At 56.5% G+C, this 10,796-nt stretch overlaps 1 long non-coding RNA gene across 1 annotated transcript; it reads left to right on the top strand.

Moving 5' to 3' along the window:
• The first annotated feature begins 5,221 nt into the window (after positions 1 to 5,221).
• LOC121059803 lies at positions 5,222 to 8,268 on the top strand. Its single transcript, XR_005814646.1, has 2 exons — positions 5,222 to 5,340; positions 6,168 to 8,268. It is a non-coding gene; the product is annotated as an uncharacterized LOC121059803 (long non-coding RNA).
• Positions 8,269 to 10,796: the final 2,528 nt, after the last annotated feature.

The raw sequence follows: 10,796 nt of genomic DNA, 5'->3' as shown, positions 1-10,796 counted from the left end.
TTTTTTCTTTCCCTCCCTTCTCTTTGAGCGAGGGACGTCAGCCAGGGGAAGGGGAGGGGGTGTCCCCCTTTATAAGCCGCTTCCTAGGGCCCCCCCCCGACCCATGGTGGCAGCGGAACGGGACCGGGCGGCGGTGGCGGCTCCCCCCGCGGCTTCACCTGCTGCCGCCGCGCTCCTGCCCGCTCCCGCTCGCTCCTCGCTGCCTTCTTGGAGCCTCGACGAAAACTCCTCTCCATCCATCCCTCCCTCCCTCCCCTCCAGGTGCCTGGAGCGCAGAGCGGCACCTCCGAGCGTAACCCTTTGGTGCCTGCAAGGCAGCGAACCCCCGGAGCAGCCCCCCCAGGGGGGAATGGGGGGGGTCCCAAAGGGCTCTGCGGGGTGTGCGGGGTGCCCGAGGACGAGGTTGGGCAGCCGTCGTGTGAAGGAGTCTCCGCCTGGATCCGAGGGGAGCATCCCGGGCTGGCGGGGGGGAAGCGGAGCGAAGGGAGCGCACTGGGGTGGGAAATGGCCAGGGGTGCCCGAGCCTGCCCTTGGGAGCTTGGTCTGGCACCAAGGGGCCAAGGGGATTGCGGCGGATGCTCTGCCTCCAGGCTCGGCTCTTCCCCATCCTGGGCATCCCCATCCTGGGCATCAGGAAAAAGCAAAAGGCTCCTTCTGCCAGCCTTCGCCCGCCGCAGGACCGGGTCCCTCCGCTCCGGCCGTCAGGAAAAAGCAAAAAGCTCCTTCTCCCATGGGAGGACCCAGCTGCAGGCAGGGCACGGGGAGGCTCTCCCTCGTGTTGTGCCCTTTGGGAGGCGTTGGCCGAGTCGTGGGGCCTCGATTTATTGGGGCGGGGGTCATTTTTGGTTCATAAATACTGGCTGCTGCAGCAGTGCTTCCTCCCCCCGCCACGTGGCTGCGCACTCTGCTTTCGCTCCCCGTCCTTAAAACCATTAAGAAGAAAGAATTAAATATTTCTAGGACCTTTTGATCTGAGAGAGAGGGGACGAGTCTGTACCTGGCCCCTTCTAAAGGGCTGCAGAACATTTCCTTCCTCCCCCGAGGGTCTCGCACCTCTGCAAGGGCGCGGGCTGGCTAGGAAGTTTATTTTCAGTTTAGTTGTGACTTTGTTTCTGTGTGTGCCTAAGTCTAGACGGTGCTGTTCCTGCCTTCCTTCTGCATGGCAGCGGGGAGGTGATGAATCGTGGCAGTGCCGGGCACCGCTCCTTAGACTTGGGAAATTAAAAAAAGGAACAAGAAAATGCAGATTCTGTTCCCCCAACCAAGCCAGGCGGTTTGATTTTTACTTTATTCCAGAAGTAAAGGCATGGCAGGCTGTATGGCGCTTAAAAAGGAAACAGAACTCATCGGTTGGCTTTGCTGTTCCAGACCGACAGAGCCTTGCTCGTTTGGGTTTGTTTCATGGAAGGGAACAGTTGTCCTTTTCCCATCTTTCAGCGGGCGAAGTTGCAGTACAGAAGTAACTTGCCAGGGACAGGACTTGAATTACACCCAGGATTTTCTCAAACCCCGGGCAATGATTCCTCTCCTTTACAGCGCGTTACCTTCCTTTCCGCATCCTTTCCATATTTCCCCCCTTTTCCTGAGCCCCTTTGGAAAGCCAGATCCCGCAGCGCTGCTAAAAATGAACAAACTACGGGGAAAAGAGCACGTTTCGGCAGGCAGGATGCTGTCACCGAGTGCCCTGCTAGCACTCCCATCTGCCCAGCAAAACGCTCCAGCTTTTGACTGTGCTTGCGATGCTGGGACCTGGACGGGGGGGGGCTTCTCTTGCGGTTTTGGGGCGGGGAGGGAGGGAGGAAGGTGGGCGATGAGGCTGCGTGGTGGTTGCTGCCTGCTCCCTGCATCAAAGGCGCCCGCCTGCGTCGCTGCCTGTCGCCGCCTGGATCATTCGGGCATCGGAACCGGGCTGGGATTACGGTCTCAGATGGATGCCACGGGAGTTATAGCGATGGCACTTGCTCCTGTGGAGCGGTGGCATTTCGGGGCATGGAAGACGAGACCCAGCCTCAATGCTCACAGAAGGAGAGGAGCCATACAAGCCCAGTTCCCCATCCAACCTGTGCCAAAGGGAGCAAACGGGTGGTGAATCCCTCCCCAAAGCACCCAGGGCTGTTGAGCTCCAGAATATTCATCCAGGAGTGGTGCTGGAAGGACCCTGGGGCCTCCTAAAACCAGAAGGAACACAGCAGTGGAGGATATACGGGAGCACTAATGCTGTCCTGGCCCCAGCGGCGTGCTGGATACCTTTAATAGGCTGCACAGCTCTAACTACAGTGATTTCGATAAAAGATCTTCATAAAACTTCCAAATGCCTGAGCCATCACCTGCTTTTAAATCACTCCAAGCACTGCATCTCCTGCCCAGCCTGCCTGGAGTCGTCAGCACCGCGTGGTCCACGTCCCCCCTGTGGTGCTGGATGTGTCCCACCTATTCATGGCACTGGTTTGGGGTGCGAGGTTTTTTGGGGGAGCAGCTGGGCAGCTCTGATTTGGCTGCGAGGCCAGGCTGATGGCAGCGTGGCTCAGGACGAGGAGGAAGAACAGGGGATAAAAGCGAGGATAAAAGTGATTTAATGCGACTTTCTGGGTTTTCTGGTGTTCAGAGGGAGCTGGGATCTGGAGCAGCATAAAGAAGGGCTGATTTAGGAGCTGCTCCAGCTCGTCTGGTGCCACGATGGCTCCCTCCGGAGCTGCTTAAATAGCCCGTGCGTGGTGAGCACGGCGCCGGCGCTGCCACCTCTCCGGGGCGGTGGTGGGGACGTGTCCCCCGCTCCAGCCAGGGGACATGGCCCATCCGATGGGCTCGTGCAGTAGAAGTGGGCTCCTGCACCTCCCGTGCAGAAATGGGACCTCCTCAGAGGAAACGAACCCATCTGGGGGAGTCCTGGGCCAGCATTTGGGGATGGGTTTCCTTGAAAACACCGGTGAAAATATTCCTGGTGGGAGGAGGGAACGGAAAGCCTGGGTGCTGCTTTTAGCACTTGTAAAGAAAACTCCTTTCCCTGCTGCTTTTTTCCCCAGGAGGGTCACAGGAGGGGTTGGAAGGGGCATCCTGGCCTCTTGCAGGTGGCTGATGAGGATGGGGTTAATTGGTGATGGGGTTAATTGGTGCCAGTTTTTTTTTTTGCCTTCGGCTTGGCTTGGCTGGGCAGCTCCAAAGCTGCAGTTCTAGCTGGTGCTGCCAGAGTGGGGTCTGCTGGAAAAAGAAGACCAAAAGCAATCAAAATTGCTCCTTCTTCGTTGTCGGGGCTGTTATGGGGCTCCTCCAGCTTCCTTCCTTTGGGCAGCACCGAGCACGAGGGTTTGGCCACCCCAGCCGGGGCTCCAGAGACTGCTGTGAAAAATCCCCTCGGCTCACGCGTATTTCCAAAATCAAGCATCTCCTGCATGTTTCTGGGGCTTGAGGAAACTTCTTTTCCTGCGTGCAGGGGGGGCTGATGTTCAGGGAAAGATGCTCCTGCGGTGGCAGAGAGCAGGGGCAGATTTTTGGGGGAAAAGGAGGACGTCCCAGAGGACGCAGCCTCTTGCGATGCCCTTGCGCATCCCGGCTGGGGGAAGCAGCTGCGATTTTTAGGCGTGATTCGGCTGAAAGCTGAATTAAGGAATCCTTGGCGGTGCCGCAAGGCCCTTCCTCCCCTCTGCTGCTCAGCCCGGCTCCTTTCCTGGGTTTCTGTTGCCCTCTAGCGGGACCTGAGCTGGCAGCTGGGCTCGGCCGGGGGGGCTCAGCAAAAAGGAGAGGGGAGAGGCTCCTAAAAAGCACCTCCCGCTTCCCAAGGCAGCTTTCTATGAACGGCTCTTTTTTTCTGGAAGCGTTTTTAACCAGGCGCTATCAGCCTCAGCAGAACTAAGATAGAAGGAAATGAGAAAAAAAAAAGGCCATAAGGGGGGGCGGGGGGGATGTTTTTAAGCAGAAAGGGCGCAGTGCCCTGAGACGTGATGGGAGGAGAAACTGGCTGCTGGTGGCATCGGTAGCGGTGACAGCAGGTAAGGGAGGGCTTTGCAGCTACCCGTGGCAGGGTGCTGCTGGGCATCTTCCTCCGGTAACGCCCGGGGGCTGCAGGCACCCACGGGTAACGCGGCCGCACGGCACACGGGCCTGGGGGCCTGGGGGCTCGGGTAGGAGGCCGTTGGGCACGTGCCTTGAAGGGAAAGGATGGGGTCTGCTGCCCCTGCGAGCCACCGAGCTGCTCTTGCAAAACCAGAACAGCTGCACGGAAAGCAGCATTGTCAAGAAAGTGAGTGCCGAAGAACAACAACAACAAAAAAAAAAAAATAGAAAACACACTGCGAGGGAAGAGGCTCTGGGAGAGACAGCAAAGAGCGTGAGGTCAGAGAGAGCGGCTTATGCAAAGACTTGAAAGAAGCAAGGGAGCGTAGCGAGAGTGGGAACCCCAGCCTTCAACTGCCTGACAGCTGCTAGGGGAGGCAGAGAAATGAATTCAGGTGTTGATTAAGAGGGATACACAGCCTACAATGAATTCGGGTGTTGATTAAGAGGCATGCACAGCCTACGACGCTGTGTATCCCCCTGTGCCGCCCTTTCCCCCCTTCCAGATGCTCTGGGAAGGAGCCTGCCATCCTTACTTTTATTTTGCAGCCCAGCACCCCAAGGTTATTTGGCCACAGCAGTGAGATTTCAGCCATCTCCGAGACACGGTTCGGTGCCCTGTCTCCTCCCCGGGAGCTGCTGCCGTGCTCTGCCTGCAGCTGGTGGGCACACGGGGAGCAGGTGGGGGCCGTTAGCACCCAGAAATAGAAGGAGGGTGGTTAAGGTGCCTTTTCCCCCTCACAAAGCCTTTTGTTAGGAGGTAGCAAAGCACGTCTCCAGGCTGGTAGCTAGTTATTCTGCATCATTTTGAGCTTAGGAGCCCAGTGGTGAAGTGAGGGAGGAAGGCAGGTTCCTCGGTGCATGTGCAAGGTGAGATTTCCCCTGGGAAGCACGGCTGTGCGTGCATCTGCTGGCATTTCTATCCATAACAGAGCTCTGTTACTTTGTGTGCGAGGGATGCTGATGCTCCAGGCTCTGGCACTGTCCTGAGGGCAGGTCTCCTAAGCTCCTCGCCTGAATTCAGCTGCCTAAGGGGTGGTTTGGAGGCGCTGCCCCATCTCTGGCTGTGCTCAGCCCTTGCACGGATCCAGCCGAAGCCTCCCAGCCAGCTATGATCCAACCAGCTGGGGCTCATGAACCGGGTGCCTCCAAACACAAGTTGGTTTTTTTGCAGCTGGATGCAAAACGTTGAATACTAAAATAAAAAATAACATTGCTCCTGGGAAATCCTACTACAACGACCCCCCCTTGCCTTCTTGCACCACCTCGGCTCCGTTCCCTGTAGTGCACGTGGGTGTTTCCCCTCCCTTCCCCAGGATCGAGGAAGAACCCCTTCCAAAACGTGTCATTTAATTGCAGAGCGTTTGCCAAACGCGGAGACCTCTTGGCTAAGGCTGCGGGAGCCTGTTTGGATGTTTGAGTGGGAAAACAAATTAAAAGGTTCCTCTCCGCTTCCTTTTCGCCGCGCTACCTGCAGGCAGCGCGCTTTTCCTAAAGAGCAGGGAGGAGGCTGTTTGGCGAGGTTTTTGCTTAAAAAAGAGCAAACTGGGGGTGTGTGCAAAGCCAGAGCCAGCGCTGGGGATGCTGAGCCGTGGCGGGGATGCTGGCCCTGAGGTGCATTTGGGGTGATGCCAAGTGGGGTATGGCCCAGTCTGCAGCGGGAGCGTGGGCAGGGGAAGGACTGGGACAAATCCTGCCTTTGGGAGAGGCAGAGGAGGCTGCAAGCCAAGCGAGCCCTTCTGCCTTGTGACTGCAGAGGGAAGCAGGGAGCTGCTCTGGGTGCTGGGACTGGGTGAGCGGGGCCGGATCCCCCCCCCCAAAGCCCCTTGAGCTGGGATGGGGCAGCTGCTGCCCAAACCCCCCTCCAAAGCCCAGTGTTGTTCGTGGCCTGTGTCACACGTAGGGCTTGAATAACCTAGAAAACTTCTAAAATTCCAGTCTGCAAGCAAAAATCATGGTTATCCTCATAAATCAGCCAAACCCCAAAGCTGGGGATGGGGGGGGGGGGGGTGCGCTGGGTGGCTCGTCCTGTTTTGCTGTGCCACGGAGCATTTGGATGTTTTTTCATCCCTGTCTCCTGGGGGTTTCTCTGTGTTGGCTCATTAATTTTTTTACAGGCCAAGCAAATTGGGGAGAAAAGAAATGTGCTTTGGCTCTAGGAGGATTTGGAGATGACAGTCCCCATTCGCCTGGTGCGCTGGGAAAACCCACGGTGCAGCTCCCTGCTGGGGGCTGCTCAGCTTCGGCGCGAGCAACCGGTGGCTCTAATTTCCCTTCCTGCCCTCCGAGGCTGAATAGCATTTCATTAAAAATAACAGAAGAGACAACTAGACTCTCTCTGGGAAAAGAAATAATCCTGGGGAAAACAAAAGGGGTGCTGAAGGAGATTTTCTGGAGAAATGGGGCTTGGCGAGGGGCTCCCCTGCGAATTGATTTCCCTGCACGGTGCCACCTTGCACACGGCATTTCCCAAGCACCAGGAGGCTTCGGTGCTCCTGGTTTTCTCAAGCGTTTCCCAAGGTTTCTCTCTTCCAGCCTTGTTTTTTGAGAGGTTGAGGGTTGCTTTGTTTCTGTCGCTAGTTTTCGAGCCCAACTCCTAACCTTCCTCCTGCCACGAGCAGCCCTTCCCTGCGTTTTGGCTGCAGAGCGCGTGATTTTTCTCAAAGCGAAGCTTTCATTTTTACCTGCAAATCCTCCTGTAGGAAAGCAGAGCACGTGCAGGCTGCTGATGCAACCCCAGTGCCTCGTAACCCCAAAGCCGAGGGTAGGAAGTCATCGCTGCCTGCGCGGGTGATGCTGGTGGATGCATCCCCCGTGGAGGGGATGGTTTGCGTCGTGCAGCAACTTCCTTCAGAGCAGGACGGAGATTAACAGCTCCTTTCTGCTGGGCTCAGCAGACGGCTGCTGAAGGGCAATGACACCGCTTTGCCAGGGCAGATCTGAAATGATAAATTGGAGATGAAAGGGTTCACGTCCCAGCAACGTTTTAGTGGGTCGTGCCCCATATTTATGTCTCGGTCCTCTCGTTGGAAGAAGGCAATACAAACACGATGCGATTTATTGGCACAAAAGCTGCGTGGTTTGCAGCCATCAGGGTTTTTTGCCCGGCTATCAGAGCGGGGCAGTGCTGAATGAAATTAAAGCGATCAGTAAAATGCTGCAATGCCTCTGGCTGGGGCTGAGATTTTTGCATTCCTTTGAAAAGGATGGAAAAAAAAAATCTGAGTGCAAAAGGCCCTCAGTGCTATTTTAGTCTGGACAGAGGAGAGGCTGAAATCTTTACAGCTTGCTGCTTGGAAATTCAAGCTGTAAGAAGAGGAAAGAACCTCTTAGCAGTGAACCTCAGAGGTTCAAAGCCCTGACTTGGCCCCGAAAGAGCAGCTCTGCGTGCGCTCCACGGGCTGCTGCATTGCGATGGGGAGCTCGGGAGTGGGCTCTGAGCCAGGGTGGTTGGAGGCAAGAACCTGAAGTGTGAAATCAGCTGGAAGAAAGGCCGTGCTTTGCTTTCGGGGATGCATTCCCACGCGTGCCCCTTCCAGCTCCATCCCCAGGGATTTCTCCCTCCTGGGTGTTTCACGATGCCCGGCTCGCTGCCTCGCGCGCCGAGCATCCAGCAGCTGCCAGGAGCTCGTTGTCTGGGAGGAAACCTTGCAGTTATCCTTCATCACTTCGGCCTTAATTTCATGTTTCTACTCCATCAGTTGATGAATGAGATCAGGCAACGCCGGCCGTCGTCAGCCCAGCTGTGCAAAATGGGCGACGTGGGGCCGTTTTGGGTTGCTTTTCCCCTTCTCTCATGTCAGCTGGTGTTTAAGTCGCAGTGGCTGCTGGCAAGAGATTTATGCAGAAACCTTTCTTTGTATCTTAAAAACGCTGGAAATGTCTGATGTTAGCAGGGAGAAAAGGTGACCCGTGTGTGTCTGATGGCAGAGGAAGGAGATGTCCCTGAAAGGCCCTTAAATCTACTCTGAATGCACCAGGTCAACGTGGGAGGCAGGTGGCTCAGTTTCTCAGCTGCTTCTTTTGAAGGCAGAGCTTTGCGTTTCCGGCCAGCGGCGGCCTCCAAAATCTCATCTTCAGGTCCTCGGCTCTTCTCTAGGTCGGAGCTGAGCCCTCCCTGCGCCTGTCCGGGCTCTTGTGCCTTTGTGCATTCCCAGGCTGGCTGCAGAGCGGAGCTGAGCCCTGCCTGGGAGGTGTGGGATGATGCTATGGTGAATATTTCCTGATGCTGGAGTGGGCTGGACAAGTGCTTTCCCTGCCCTGAAAATTCTGCCTTCCACAAAAAATGGAATAAGGAAAGGGGGAGAGTGCGTTGGGGTGAGATCTGGTGAAAAGGAGGGGGCGGAAAAAGTTTTCTTCCGAAAAACTTGGGGAAAAGGACAAAACTCTTCTTGGCTTCTTTTTTTTTTTTTTTTTTTTTTTTTTTTTCCTGGAAAAATTTAAATGGCTTCCTCTGAGCAGTCCAGGAGGCAGGGCTCCTGTGCTGGCCCCTGTTTTCCATGCTGCCCTCTGGTTTTCACAGAGCTCCTCGCCTGAAGGCTGGGCTGTGACTCCCCGCCCCCCCCTCCCAGGGCATCACCAGCCACGTCTCCAAATGCCCCAAATCCCCCCCTTGCTGTCCCCGTGCCCTCGGGCAGGACGGAGACCCCTGGCCACCCCCTAGCTCGAAGGCTGCAGCTTTGCCTCGCGTCAGAGTAGGACAAAAATCAAGGCGAGGGGCCCTGGCGCTAATGTTTTACATCTGCCCAAACGCTCAGAGCGCAGCGGGGTTGCTTGCGAGAGGTAATTTCTTCTACGAGACCGGCAGACACGGCTCCTAGAAAAGTCTCTAAAGCTGATCTGATTTATTTTTTTCTTCAGCTGCATTGGCCGCTCCAGGAAGAAATATCCCAAATTTAGGGCTCCCCCCTGCTGCCTGGCACCACCCGGCCACTCGCTGAGATTTAAATGATTTTGCTAACCCGGTTATTACACGGAAAGACGGTTTGGGGGGCACGGCAGCAGCTGATGGTGCCAGCTGTGCTCTTGCAGATTTCTCTAACAACAACCCCAAATTTCTTTATAATAAATAAATAAATATATATATATTTAGAAGCCTGCTTGGAGGGGAGTGAGGCGGAGGCAGGTATCTCGTGGTGTGCTTCCAGCGCTCGCACTCCATCAGGAGCCTGGGTCATGGCCAAGGCGGGGGCGGCCGGCGCATCCTCCCCGACCTCCGTGGGGTGGGAGCGCGGCCACTTCCGTCCCGCAGCTCGGGTTGCCCTCGCTGGGATGCCTCAGCCAGGTGCTTTGGGCTTGCTTCGGGGCAGAAAAAGGGGATTTGGCCATGGGGCTGGGGGCGTGCAGGATGTGGGGGGGGAGCGGGGCACGTGCTTGGTGCATTTTTTAAACATAAAGTGACTTTTGCGCATGGTCGTTTGTCTTTGTGACACCTCCGAGTTGCTCTCCGTGCTGTGGGGTCGGTCCTGCTCTTGTCTCTGCATTTGTGGCTGCCCGGGGGTGACGTCCATCACTGGGTATTCAGTTGGAGTCTGGTGTCAGGGGGGCCCTGGGGGTTCAGCCCGCAGCACCGGGTGCTTTTGGTTCAAACCGTGGGGTCCTGCGGCCTCGTTCCCATGGGAGACGTGGGCTCGGAGCAGCCAGATGGGTTTGGATGGGCACGTTGAACCCAGACCCGTGTGCTGACGCGTAGCCTGGGGTCGTGCTTGGTTTATTCCCCAAAAATAAGGCATCATAAGGAGCCACGAGTAAAAACATGGCCAAAATTGCGCATGCCCCCAGCACCCCCAGGCTGTGGCTGGTCCCCGGGCGCATGGGGCTGGATGCGGCCGTGATTGATGAGCGACTTCTCTGCCCTGCGGGGCCATGGCTGCAGCTTTGCTTGTTCAAGGGCTTTGGGGGAATTTCTGTCTGCCTTTAGGCTCTGCTTTTCTGATTATAAGCCTTCCTGTTCTGCATGAGAAGGCCAGAGGGTCAGTGGGGGGAAATGAGGCTTTCCTTAATGAGCAAAGAGGCCTTAACGCTTTTAACCCCCTTTCTTGTCAAAGATTCAGCTGCGGTGTGATGCAGCTTGGTCCCCTGTGTTCTCAGCAGAGCTTTTTTTGGTGTGCTCAGGCTGATAGCTCCCATTTTACCCTCCTAAACCCTTCTGTTGGCTCTCGCCAAGACCCCTTCCCGCAGCCAGCAGGAGGTTGGGCTCGGCGAGCGCACGGTGACAACGGTGACAAGCTCAGGCTCCCCGGGGAACAACCCAGCTGTGCTTGGGCTAACGAAGCGGCTTCCTAACGACTCTGATGGCCAGATCTCAGACAGCGTGGAACAGCCTGCCGGGTTGTATCTCGTGGAGCGCAGCCAGTTTGCAGCAGCTGAGGCTCCGAGGCCTCTGGTCCTCGGATCCAAGGGATGAGGCGTTGAGGCCGCCTCGATCCGCCCGCCTCAAAGCCCCGCAGCAGCAAAGGGGGCGATTCGCAGGAGCCTGAGAGGAAGGAGGATTTCTGGAACCTTAAAGGTTCCCAGTGAATTCAGGGTTTTTTTTCCCTTCCCATCTAACTGAGGCCATAAACAAGCCTCTGTGGGTGCTGGGGATGCTCGCTGGAGGGTGGCAACCCAGACCAGCAAGAGCTTTGGGAGGAGCACCCCAAACCAGCATATAAAGGTCGTGGGGGCTATCGGTACCTCCACATAGAGGCTCACGGATTTGCCCCAGGCTGGGGGAGGCCCCAGCCTCACCCCTGCTGGCTGGGATC

Source organism: Cygnus olor, chromosome 25 (assembly GCF_009769625.2).
Source record: "Cygnus olor isolate bCygOlo1 chromosome 25, bCygOlo1.pri.v2, whole genome shotgun sequence".
NCBI classification, from domain to species: Eukaryota; Metazoa; Chordata; class Aves; order Anseriformes; family Anatidae; genus Cygnus; species Cygnus olor.
Note: the sequence above shows the minus strand (reverse complement) of the source record. Positions and strands in the feature narration are given on the sequence as shown.